General features: G+C 39.2%; 1 long non-coding RNA gene across 1 annotated transcript in view; it reads left to right on the top strand.

The window, feature by feature from the left end:
• The window catches only part of LOC129060150 (uncharacterized), a 30,328-nt gene extending 24,550 nt beyond the window's left edge, over nucleotides 1-5,778 (top strand). The window contains exons 2-3 of the long non-coding RNA XR_008526600.2: nucleotides 3,776-3,919; nucleotides 5,541-5,778. This is a non-coding gene — a long non-coding RNA (uncharacterized LOC129060150). The remainder of the gene's footprint in view (nucleotides 1-3,775; nucleotides 3,920-5,540) is intronic.
• The last annotated feature ends 7,188 nt before the right edge of the window (nucleotides 5,779-12,966 follow it).

The following is a 12,966-nucleotide window of genomic DNA, read 5'->3' as shown; positions in this document are numbered from 1 at the left end:
GAGGTGCAGAATCCAACTTGGGTAAATTTGTTTTTTTCTAAGGTAGTCCAGCAGGTAATTCAGTGAGAACATGTTTTGAGTGACACCTACAGTGAGTATTTGCAGTGGGATCAAACAATTAAATGAAGAATTAAATAGAAAGCAGCACAGAGTGATTTTTTAAAACATGCCTTCAAAACAGTCAACAACATAGTAAAGCAGAATTAAAGCAAATGAGGCTCATCTAGCTTGCTTTTCTCAACAAAATTGGAGTAATTAAGTACAAAGGTAGTATGATAAGAAATTACACAAAAATAGGCAGATACAGACCAAAATTGCTTCCCCAGAATTCTTTCTCAGACTCCTACTACCTTGCACTTTTCTGCTCCATAGCCTCTCTCTCTCCCTAACCTAAATTTTCTGCTAAATATTTTCTGACTTTTGTCTCCCTCCTGTGCCTATACATTTTTGTAGCTTTTCTGAGTTCAGGCTTCAGCCCTTTTTTTCCTTCAGTAGAAATAACATGGTACCCTGAGACACCATATCCTATAGAGCCCAAAGCTTGGTGTTATCATTGGCCAACTGTGGGTTCTAGTCAAGTTATTTAGTCTCTCTGAGTGTCACCTGTCCCATCTTTTAAAATGAGTAAAATAATACCTACCTTAAAAGGTTTTAATTAAGTTTAGAGATATTCTTTCTAAAATTCCTGCCGCCAGGTGGCTGCTTCATAAAATAGAGCCCTAGGTATCAATAAGCCTTCAATCCCTTCATCTAAAACCCTTTGCTAACCTTAAGTATCATTTTTCCTTCCTTTCACAACACTACAGTATCGTATTTTTACTTTTTTAACTGTGATAAAATACACATAACATAAAATTTACTATCTTAACCTTTTTTTTTTTTTTTTTTTGAGATGGAGTCTCGTTCTGTCACCAGGCTAGAGTGCAGTGGTGTGATCTCAGCTCACTACAGCCTCTGCCTCCTGGGTTCAAGCAATTCTCCTGCCTCAGTCTCCCAAGTAGCTGGGACTATAGGCACACACCACCACGCCCAGCTAATTTTTGTATTTTTTAGTAGAGATGGGGTTTCACCATGTTGGCCAGGATGGTCTCAATCTCTTGACCTTGCGATCCTCCTGCCTCGGCCTCCCAAAGTGCTGGGATTACATGTGTGAGTCACCATGCCTGGCCCATCTTAACCATTTTTAAGTGTACAGTTCAGTAGTGTTAAGTATATTTACATTGGTGAGCAACCAAGCTCCAGAACTTTTTCATGTTGCAGATCTGAAACTCCATACCAAGAAAATAACAATTTCCTATTCTCCACCCCTACTCCAAGCCTTTGGCAACCACCATTCTACTTTCTGTTTCTATGAATTTGACTACTCTAGGTACCTCATGTAAGCCAATTTACATAAGTTTTGTCTTTTTGTAACTGACATATTTCACTAAGCATAATGTCCTTAAGGTTGATCCTTGTTGTAGCATGTGTCAGAATTTCCTTCCTTTTTAAGGCTGAATAATATTCTCTCTGTATGCATAGACCACATTTTATTTATCCATTCATCCTCATTGGATATTTGGGTTGCTTCCATCTTTTGACTGTTGCGAATAATGCTGCTATGAACACAGGTGTACAAACCTTTTGAGCCAGGTGCAGTGGCTCACACCTGCAATCCTAGCAATTTGGGAGGCAGAAGGATTCCTTGAGCACAGGAGTTTGAGACCAGCCTGGGCAACAAAGTGAGACCCTATCTCTACAAATAATAATAATAATAAAAAATAGCTTGGCATGTTGGCATATCGCAATTACTAGGAAGGCTGAGGTGGGAGGATAGTTTGACCGGAAGAGGTCACACTACTACACTCCAGCCTGGGTGACACAATGAGACCCTATCTCAAAAAATAAAAATAGAACTAATCTCTTTGAGACCCTACTTTGAATTGTTTTGGGTATATACCCAGAAGTGGAATTGCTGAATTATATGGTAATTCAACATTTAATATTTTGGGGAATGGTCATACTCTTTCCTGTAGAAGCTGTGCCATTTTGCATTTCCACCAACAGTGCACAAGGGTTCCTACTTTTCTACATCCCTGTCGGCACTTGTTTTCTTTTTCTTTCTTTTTTTTTTTTTTTTCTATAGTAGCAATCCTAATGAGTATGAAGCAGTCTCACTGTGGTTTTGATTTGCATTTCCCTAATGCTTAGTGATGTTGAGCATCTTTTTATGCAGTTGTTAAACATTACTGTATTTTTATAGTTTTATATTTAGTGTTAACACCATCACTTCAAATAAAAAGTATTTTTGAATGCATTCACTTTAATTCCTCAAATTTCCTCTCCCAAACTACTTATTTTTAGTTCATTTCTTGCTTACTCAGACTAGAAACTTGACCGTCATTTTCATCATCTATTATACTGAATGACTCTTCAAGTCCTCACATTTCTGTTTTTGTGATGATTCTTACACACATTTTCCTCTACTTGGGCTGTCACCTACCTCAACCAGAAGCTATTTCCTCACCCTTAGACACTGCGATGGCTTCCTATGCACCAGGACTTATTTTTCTCCACCAACTCCTATTCATCTTGAACACTGCTGCCAAATTAGTCTGTCTTTAATATACCACATTTATTCTGAAATTAGTGTAATGAAGAAATTGTGATAACTATTGCGTACTCCAGAGGTTCTTAGATTTGTCTCCCGTGGAATGTTTGTCTTCCCCAAAGCAGAAGTATTCTGTTGATAAAATTAAGTAATGGTAGCCTTTTTCTAAATCATATAAAAATTAAATTGATGGCTAATTTCTTTTCAATTTTAGGCTTTTCTCCTACTTTTATTTATTTAGCCTTCTACACTTGCCATTGTTTGATTGGTGGCAGGTCCTGGCAGATAACATTATAAGAAAATATATATATATATATATTTGAAATTAATTGAAAAGCTCGGAAGTCATTAATCGTATCTAGTTGGGCAGCTTGGGATTTTTGCCACTGTCATCAAGCTATTTATTTTGTTAATAAATATATGTGTATAGTTTCCTACTAGATAAATATATGAATACTATAGTCATATTTTTAGCTGAGAAAATTTTTACACTTCATAAGGAACTAAAAGTATCTACATTAGTAATCCCTAGTACTAACATGACTCTCAGGTTCTCTGTCATCTGACAAATTTGAAAACCGGTGATCCAATAATTGATTCTGGACTCCTCAACTTCTAAAGGCAGTCTCCCTAAAGGGATATCCTAAAGATGTTTATGATTTTCACATTTTGAGAGGGTGAGGAAAGGGGGGAAGCAGGTATTGCCAATGTTGGGAGATGATTTTCCACAGAATTTTCTTATGAGAATCTCCCCTTGGAAAATAAAAGGAAGTCACAGGCATTATGTTCAGGGTTAGATATTGAATATAATTTTACAAACAATGTATGAACCATTAGAGAAGGGTCTGTTATGGCCTGTAAGATCCTAGGAGACATCTGTTTCAATTTGTGTGTATCTCACATAAGATAAAGCAAATGAGACAATGTTATTACCTTCCATCCCTTAACCATCTGCTGATACTAGGGAATGAGCCAACTGAGGACCCCACCGTCCTGATGTCACAGCATAGGACAAGGTGGGTCAGTCTTGAGCCAGTTTTGCATGGGTGCGTGGAAAAAGGTGACCCAGTTGCTGGCTTGGATGGCTTTACAGTTATATTTTTCTCATACAATAAGCAAAAATTTTACAAATTTTGTTTGAAGACCACAACCAATATTCTTCTTGAACTGTCTCCCTGAATAAAGACCTTTGCAAGAGGGTCCAAGACATTTGCATCATCGTTCAGCGAGAGCTGTAAACACAGCATCTGCCTTTGACCACATCCATCTGGAAGAACCTGAGAGATAATCCATTTTATGAAATTTTCCCTACCCTGAAATGGGAGAAGGGTAGGTAAAGTAGTGGCAATCCCTTCTTCCTTTTCCTTCCGCGTGTGTGTGTGTGTGTGTGTGTCTGTGATGTAAAGAATGCACACTTCAGGTAAAATATGTGAGCAGCTAGGGAAGGTTTGGATTATTCGGCTCATAAAACATTCTGCATCATCCTCCAAGGTGTACACTTCCTCCATATCTAAACTTTCACTATCCCCAACATTCACTCCAGCTAAACCAGTCTCCTCCTTGTCCCTGGAACACATGACAACTCTATACCACACCACCTCCATGCCTTTGCTCATGCTGTGTCTACACCAGGGATCATATCACAGCCCTCCCTCCCCTCTGCCTCTCCAAATCCCATATATCCTTCTGCCAGAAAAACTTCTTGTATTATTCCAGTCCTCATATATCTTACTATTTCAAAAAAGTCCCTCTGTATTCAGAGCTACTCCTTTATTGTGCTAACACAGCAAGATTCCATATTAACTGATTCATTCATTAACCAATATTTAGTGGGTGCCAGCCATTTCCAAATAATTCTGCTAAATTCTCAGTTTTTACTGTGCTCAAGCAGATAAGTACACAAATAAGTATTACATAGACTAGAAAGTGAACATACATGAAAAAGCTGTGGCCATTCTGAAAAGAAGGCAATGAATTCTAACTGGAAGGATCAGGAAAGACTTTGTGGAGGTGACTTTTGTGGTGGGAATTAAAGGATAGGAATGTTTGGAGGTAAAGAGTAGGGAATTCCAAACTCAGGAAACTGTCTGCAGGATGCATCTTGCTGGCAATACTTTGCTACAAAGCTGTCTGAAGAGGTGTCAAGGAAAGCTTCTGGCTGCTAGGTGCTGCTGGCTGCTAGGTGCTGCTGGCTGCCATTTGCAGTGAAATCTGTATACTAGAAAAGCTACCTGTATTGTAGGAACCAAGTTCTGGAGAAGCTCCTGGGCTGCTAGAACTGGGTGCTGGAGAAACCAGGTGTGCTGAAGGAAGTTGATGAAACAAACACACCAGAATCAGAAAGAGAATCCCCTTCTTCCTGTAGTATTCCACCAGTGCCTTCTACTGACAAAGCTTCACATTATGTCAGCTGACTTAGGAGAAATATTTGCAGGGTCCAGCTGCATTATCCACGGAATAGGGAATGAAGGATGGAGTTGGAGCTGAAAGAAAATAAGCTGACAACTGGCACAGTAAAGTATTTGGCTCCACAGTCTCTACGTACACCCTTCTATACATATTTACGCTTCTGTGCAACAATGAAACAACTCTGTATTTCACCTAAAAAGATACAGCTGTCTTAAAATGTAAAGAAGTCCTCAGCTTTGCTTTACAATGAGGAGATGCACAGTCTCAGTTGTCATTATTTCCATCATTGGCTATATATTAAATATTTCTAAAATCCTGTCACAGTCTCTGTTACCTAAAAATAAATTTGTAAAATTAATCCCCAAGAACTTATATGTAAAATAAAAATGAGAAGAAGAAAATGGTTAGCTTACATGAGGAGTCTTCAAAAAGTTCACAGAAAATGTGTATTTTATATATATAGATAGATAGATGTGTGGATTTCAAACATTTTTGGCACAAAAGTGAACTCGTACTAACTTGTTATAACATGCCTGAACAGAATCTGATTTGAAGCACTAAGAAGGATAAGGCATCCATTTGAAAAGGACTCCTATATTGCAACATGAATTCTGCTAAAATTGAAGCAAGAACAAACATCAAATTTATGATGAAGTTTGGATAGAAGAATGATGAAATTATTGACACTTTATAAAAAGTTTATTGGGACAATACCCCAAATGAATCAGCAGTTTAAAAATGGATAACTTATTTTAAGAAGAAACAAGATGATGTTGAAGATGAAGCCTGCAACAGCAGACCATCTACTTCAATTTCAAAGGAAAAAATTAATCTTGTTCATGCGCTAACGGACGAAGACTGACAATTAACAGCACTAACAATAGCCAACACCGTAGACAGCTAGTTCACCTTACACAATTCTGAGTGAAAAATTAAAATTGAGCAAACTTTCCACTCAATGAGTGCGAAAACTATTGCACCAAGGTTAGCTGCAAATAAGAGCAGAACTTTCCATTGAAATTGTAAACAAGTGGGATCAAGATCCTGTAGCATTTCCTTGAAGAATTGTAACAGGAGATGAAACATGACTATGATCCTGAAGACAAAGCATAATCAAAGCAATGGCTACCAAGAGGTGGAAATGGTCAAGTCACAGCAAAAGCAGATGAGCAATGAGCAAAGGTCATGGCAAAGTTTTTGGTGATGTTCAAGGTGTTTTGCTTGTTGACTTTCTGGAGGGCCAAAAAACAACAACATCTACTAATTATGAGAGTATTTTGAGAAAGTCAGTCAAAGCTTTAGCAGAAAAGCACCCAGGATAGTTTCACCAGAGAGTCCTTCACCATGACAATGTTCCTACTCATTTTTCTCATCAAACAAGGGCAATTCTGTGAGATTTTCCATGGGAAATCATTAGGCATCCACCTTACAGCCCTGGTTTGGTTCCTTCTAACTTCTTTTTGTTTCCTAATCTTAAAAAACTTTTTACCTGAAGTTAAAGTACATAACTATTTAAGATTTCCTAATCTTAAAAAAATTTTTCTTCAGTTGATAATATGAACAAGATTACATTGACCTAGTTAAATTCCCAGGACCCTCAGTTCTCTATGAATGAACCAAATGGCTGGTGTCATTGTTTACAAAAGTGACTTGAACTTAACGGAACTCATATTGAAAAATAAAGTTTATATTTTATATTTTTACTTGTTAATTTTATTTTTCCACAAATTTGGAAGTCCCTCGTACATACAATAAGATAAATATGCAAAGTGACCATGGTCTTCATTTCTGTAATTGGTTAAAATGCTATTTACAACTGATATCTATGATTTTCTTTTTCCATAATCCATTTTATATTTTCACCTTTCTCAGAACTTCAGCTGTTTGGGGTTCTTTACCTGGTAGAGTGATCCAAACATTCATTCTTTAAGGGCTCACTTGTTGTTCTGCTTTTTCTGCCTTTTTTTTTTTTTTTTTTTTTTTTTGCTATAGCTTTTCATTAACCTTTACTACTGTGCATAATGGTACTAAAAGTTACCCAGGAGAATTCTCTTTGCCTCTGCTGTGAGCAGTGGCCTGTTTCCCTTGGTAAATTGGGACCAGTTCTTTCAGCCAGTAGGATGACCTCTTTTTCTGCCTGTTGGTTCAGTAGCACAAGGATCCTAAAGTGGCCACGTGGCAACCTCGTCTTCCAATTTATTGGAATTATTGTTGTATCCCCTGGTGGAAATGTTTTCTCTCCAGGTACTAAAACTTCCAAACAAGCAGATCTCACAAATAGCAGAAAAAGAAGCAAAAAATTCTGCAAGTGGGTTCTTAGGTATAATGGTGAATACAAAAAGTACTAACCAAATAGTTAAAACATTAAAAAAGATAAACAGGAGTTTATCAAAATTTAAAACTTGCTCTCTGTGAGACACTTATTTAAAAAATGAAGAGACAAGACACCAGCTGTGGGAAAATATTTGCATTTCCCTGATTATTAATGATGTAGAGCCCTTTTCATTACTTATTGGCCATGTTTTTTTCTTTTGTGAATGCCTGTTATTTTAATTGGGTTTTAATCTTTTTATTACTGAGTTATGAGTGATTTATATATTCTAAATGCACATCCTTTGTCAGACATATGTGTTACAAATATATTTCTCAATCTGTGGCTTGAGATTGTGGCCTATTTATTTTTTAAAGTCTGTTTTGACTAGCAAAAGTCTTGAATTAGAGTCTGGACTTACTAAGTTAAACATGTTTATTAGACATCCAATTGGAGATGTGGGCTAAGCAGTTGGATGTTAGAGTCTAGAGTTCAGGGTTGAGATCCAGGCTGTAGCTGCACTTGAGGGGTTCTCAGAATATAGATGGATTTTAAAGCCATCCAATTGGATGCTGTCATCTAGGGAATGGGTACAGATAATGAAGAGAAGAGGGACTGGCTCTGCGTTCTAGGACGCTCCAACATTAAGAGGTTGAGAGAAGAAGAAAATCCAGCAAAGGAAACTAAAGATGTTGACAAGTAAATAGGAAAATAATCAAGAAGGTGTGGTGTCTTAAAAGTGAAACCAAGAAAATATTTCTAAGAGGAGAGAGAGATCAGTAGTGACAAATGCTAGTAAAAAGTCAAGTATGGTCGCAACTAAAAACCACCCCTTGGGTTTGGATACATGGAGGTCATAGATGGCCTTGACAAGAGCAGTTTTGATTACTAATGGGGCATAGTATCTAACATGGAGGAAGAAACCAGAAAAGGGCTGGGTGATTTTGAGAGAGAAAATGGAGGCCTTGATTCAATCAAAGAATAATTTTAGGGAATAAGGGAATGCGAGAGCTGTATGAACAGAAAATTGTCAAAGACTTTAAGCTCTCAGAAGTTAAGTCATTCTGGTTCATGACAGCTTTGAGGGTGTAGCTATGGGTTTGCTTGTCTGGTACAAATGGAGCTGAAGAACTTCAGAGTTGAGGAGTTTAAATACCTGTGAAACCCAGTCTTAGATGGGTTATGCACACAGACATTGATGTTGCCCAAGGAAAAGGCAAGAGGTGATGAGGAACAAGCCCTGAACCTGGAAAAGCAAGATATGTTCTAAGAGTGGACGGAGGGCTAAAGGACTACGATGCGCTATTTAACCACCAGCCAAAATACACACTAGTCACTTTTTTTTTTCTTATTATTATCATGATTGAACATGTAAGGAATAAAGCAGCTGTTCAGAATTTTAGGGATTTACCAAAAAGAACAAATGGGCCCTGTCATGTGGGCTGTGTCATGCCATTCCTCAATGAGCTGAGATAAGTGATTCATGGGTATGAGTCACCATGACATCTGTCACATTGGATCTCTAAAGACGGTATGGATTTGCATTGAGATGACCTTGCTTTTTAGGGCCCTGGGTGTAGGGGTGTGTGTGTATGTACGTGTGTGTGAGACCATAGCATCATGAACTAAAGAATTTGAAACTTTCTGATTTAAAATATTTAGAGAAGAAGAAAACATTCCAGATGAGACTGAATGCTCAGATTTGACTTTCATTTTTGTCTTGATAAAAAAGAGATATTAATACAACCTGATTCCTGAGCCATCCTCTGAACTCTTACTGAAGCCCACAGCAGCGTTTCAAGTGGATATGTTGTGGTATCTTCACAGTTTAAAACAAAAATACAATACCCTCTGTTTACTTTGCCTTGGCATACATTTTAGTTCTCTAGGTCCAGGAATTGACATTCTATAGAATCCCCAAGAAGTGTCTGGGACCACAGGAAATGTCACATCAAAGAGATAAATGATCAATGTCAGGTGCTTACATAAAAACCTTTATCACATGAAAGTGAAACGTGGGCTGCTGGGCTTTGGATGAGGCAGATCAGGGTTTCAGGATCAACTCTGCCACAGATCTGCCTTGAAAACTTAAGCTAAGACTTTACCTCCCCTGAAATTCTGGATCATCTTTTGTAAAAATAGAAATAATATTACTCAATTTAAAGAATTGTCATGATAATTAAATGAACAGACTTAAATGAAATCCTCCAACCCAGGCTCAGCAAATATTGATTTCTTTCCCTTCCTCCTGTCTTCCCTTCTTCAGTAAGAGAGAAGCCTATTTGAGTGTCAAAAACTGCCTCAAACCCAAAAAGACAATGCATTAGAAAATGCCCTGGAAATTATAAACTATATCATTGTGTCATGCTAATTAAAAAGTGCCTAAGCTGCCAGTAGGCCCAGGTTGGGATCAAGTCTACACTTCACAATTTATTGGATGTGTGACTGTTGGCAATTAATGTACTTAGCCTCAGTTTTCTCCTCTGTACAATGGGATAACAGCCCCATCTCAGATGGTGGTCAATGAAAAGTTTCAATCAAATAATGTGTATAATGTGCTCAACAAGGTTTTTATCATGTAGTAGCATGTACTCAAAAGCTGTTAGCTAGAAGATCCACCTTTTAACAATTTTGGTTATGATCTAATTCTACTCTTTCTCCTGGAAGTAATAGCGAAAGTTAAAGGGAAGGTAGAGGAACAAAACAGTTTTAGAGGTCTTGCTCTTGTCTTGGTAACAGAGAAGCCCATTCTAAACACCTACCACCTGCCCTCCGCCTCATCTGGCAATACCACTCCTAGAGAGCACAGATTCCACCGTCACTGTGACAATGAACAGGTGGGTGTGGGGAGGGGCTCTCTGAGAGATGTTCACACATACACACACACACATGCACACACACCAGTTTGGAAACCCAGGACAAAACACCCAAAAGCCCCTCAAAAATGAAAAAAACAAAATTGGTCCAGCCAATTTTGGTGAAAAATTTCTGAGTTTCAGAACAATTGTAGAAAAAAGCCTGGGAGGCTACAAAGCACCAGGCAGCACCTGCAGACCAAAGGGCATGGCCAAGCGCTGGGTATGCTGTGGAGAATTGGGTCTGCAGGTGCTCAGCACCAGGGTGCATGGTGGTGCTTCTCTTCCCTCTTACCTCCACAGGTCTGGGATTCTACAGAAGTATAAATTGAAGGGTGAGAGGTCTTGGGTTTTTGGCAGGGAGCTTCTAGTTGTGGTTTGTTTAGTTTTTAAAGATAAAAATAGTAGTGATATATGTATACAGGGTGTGTATTTGTGTGTAATGGTAGTGAAAGATGGTGTTGAATCACTTTGAAAGCTTTGCTAAACTAAACATAGTTGACCTTTCCTCTACCCGTTCCTAAAACACGGAGGTTCTATTTCAATAATTCTGTTGAGAGGTCTGGACGTAAGTCTTTGGAAAAAGAGTTCAATTATTTGAGACTTTGATTCATGAGACTCCCCAGGCAGCAGAGAGAACCAGTAAAAGAATATCAGCAAAGCCATCTCTACCTACCCCCAGTTTGTTTAGAAGCAGAAAGTTAAAGTAATCCAGAACTCTTCCATGCAGGGCAGGAGCATTCGATCTACAAGAGGCTTCCAGGTTACCCATTATGTTACCCATTAATATTTTGCTACTCTTCATACCCTCTTTTCTTTCTTCTTTCCCTGCTTTGCTTTAATCCTCCCTCTGTTTTTTATTCTTTCCCCTTTCTCTGCTTCCTATTAGCCTCTGTGATATTTGTAGGGCTGGTCAGCATAATATTAAGGAAGTTGTTTTTGCCATTGCTCTATTTTCATGCCTTCCCACCAGGGCTCCCTCAGGGGCCGTCCATTGCACCTTCATTGTGATGCTCTTTAGTTGCTGGTGTTTCCCACAGTATAGCAGGGAAGGGGCTCATCTGCACCTGCCCTCTCTTTGCTGGTGACACGCTGTTCTGCCCAGGCTGATCCCTGCCCCTCTTCTTGCCACCCTCATCCATGCTAACCTCCATTCTGATGTTCCTGCTTCCCAAGACACCATGGTGGAGAGCAGTGCTTCTCCAACTTAAGCTTGCACCAGAATCCTTTGGAAGCCTTGTTGAAACTGATCGCTGGACCCCAATCCTCAAGGTTCTATTTCTAAATCTGAGTTAGAGCCCAACAATTTGCTTTTCTAACAAATTCCCAGGTGATATAAAGGCTGCTGGTCCAGACACCACACTTTGAGAACCACTGGTGGTGAGGAAAGAATGGACATGGGGGCCAACCTCTGCTAACTTTCATTTCTAGTTTAGCTGCTGATCAGCTGAGTGATCCAAGCAATTTATTTGCCCCCCTGAAAGGCTTGGTTTTCTCAGTTGTAAAAATATGTTGATAATAACCTTCCAGTACTGTTATTAAATAGGACATAGTCTTTCTGGTCTTCTCTGTGAGAATCAGAAGTTATTCAATAGGATCAGAAACACTGAGCTCACCTGATCAGCAATTGCTAGTTATGCAGGCATTACTGGCCACCAATACCAATGTCATATGGTGACTGCAAATGTGTGGCCTTGGCTCATATGGGAAACCACTTAAATATACAATCTCAGGATTCTCTCACCTTCGCCTGACACTCAGGCTTCCTATAAACATATAGTTTAAGTCAAGAAGGGAAAAAAGTCACTTTCATCTTACTGGTTCTCACTCCCATTCCTCCCTTATTCATGCCTTTCATTCTGGAATCATGTAGCTAATTCTAAAGGGCATATTTTGTCCTTAGAAGGTATGTGCAGGGCTTGCATTCCTGTGCTCAAAAGAGAGTGTGGTCTAATGGGTAGGAAGTGGGTGTGGAAGGAATGGTAGATTCTATTTAAAGCCTCCCTACTGACTCACGGAGGCATCTAGGGAAATGGCTTAACTTTTCTGAGACTTGGGTTTCCTCTTGTTAAAAAAAGGACAGATAACCCGTTCTTAGCAGGGTGCTTCTGAAGACAGAGAACTTAGTGTTTGAGAAGCACTTGGAGGTGGGGAGCTATCTGATCATATAAATATGGAATCTAGAGATGCACATTCTTTCTCCACCTTCTCACAAGCATTATACAATGATTCTGTCCAGCCAGTTAGGCAGGTCAATATCCCATCCTGACCCATCTGGAGGCTTACAGATTGGTAACATTTGGGAAAATAAAAAAATTTTAAGCAGTCCTGCCGGGCCTACATCTCATCTCCCCTGAGATGTGGGGTAAGGAGAAAGCAGGTGCAGGAGAGTCATGGCCCAGGAGTCTGAATATAAGCAGTCTCGGCCTGGCTGTTACCATCTTGAGGTCTTGGGCCAGAGCCTGCCCCACTCTGAGTTTAAAGCTCTGATTATCTCTGACTCTGCTGCCAGCTCTTTGACACCCCAAGGTTCTATAGTCCTGAGTAGTGAAGTCTTTTGGAAGTAAATAGAAAATAGCTCTTGTTTCCTACTACGAGATCACAATTCCACCTGCACTGTCTTTTCCACCTTCCCATGAAGAGGCTCCCATGCATCAGCTATTTACTATTTCAGTTTTTTAATGGAGTTCTTACTTGCCTTGGGCTAGAGACTGAGCTAGAACAGGGAATACAAAAGATAAGACAAGGTCCCAGCCTGTGAAGCATACCATCTAGCAAGAGAAACAGCTCCATGGAGAATG

Source organism: Pongo abelii, chromosome 1 (genome assembly GCF_028885655.2).
Source record: "Pongo abelii isolate AG06213 chromosome 1, NHGRI_mPonAbe1-v2.0_pri, whole genome shotgun sequence".
Lineage (NCBI taxonomy): Eukaryota > Metazoa > Chordata > Mammalia > Primates > Hominidae > Pongo > Pongo abelii.
The sequence above is the reverse complement of the archived record's forward strand: the minus strand, read 5'-3'. Positions and strand labels throughout refer to the sequence as shown.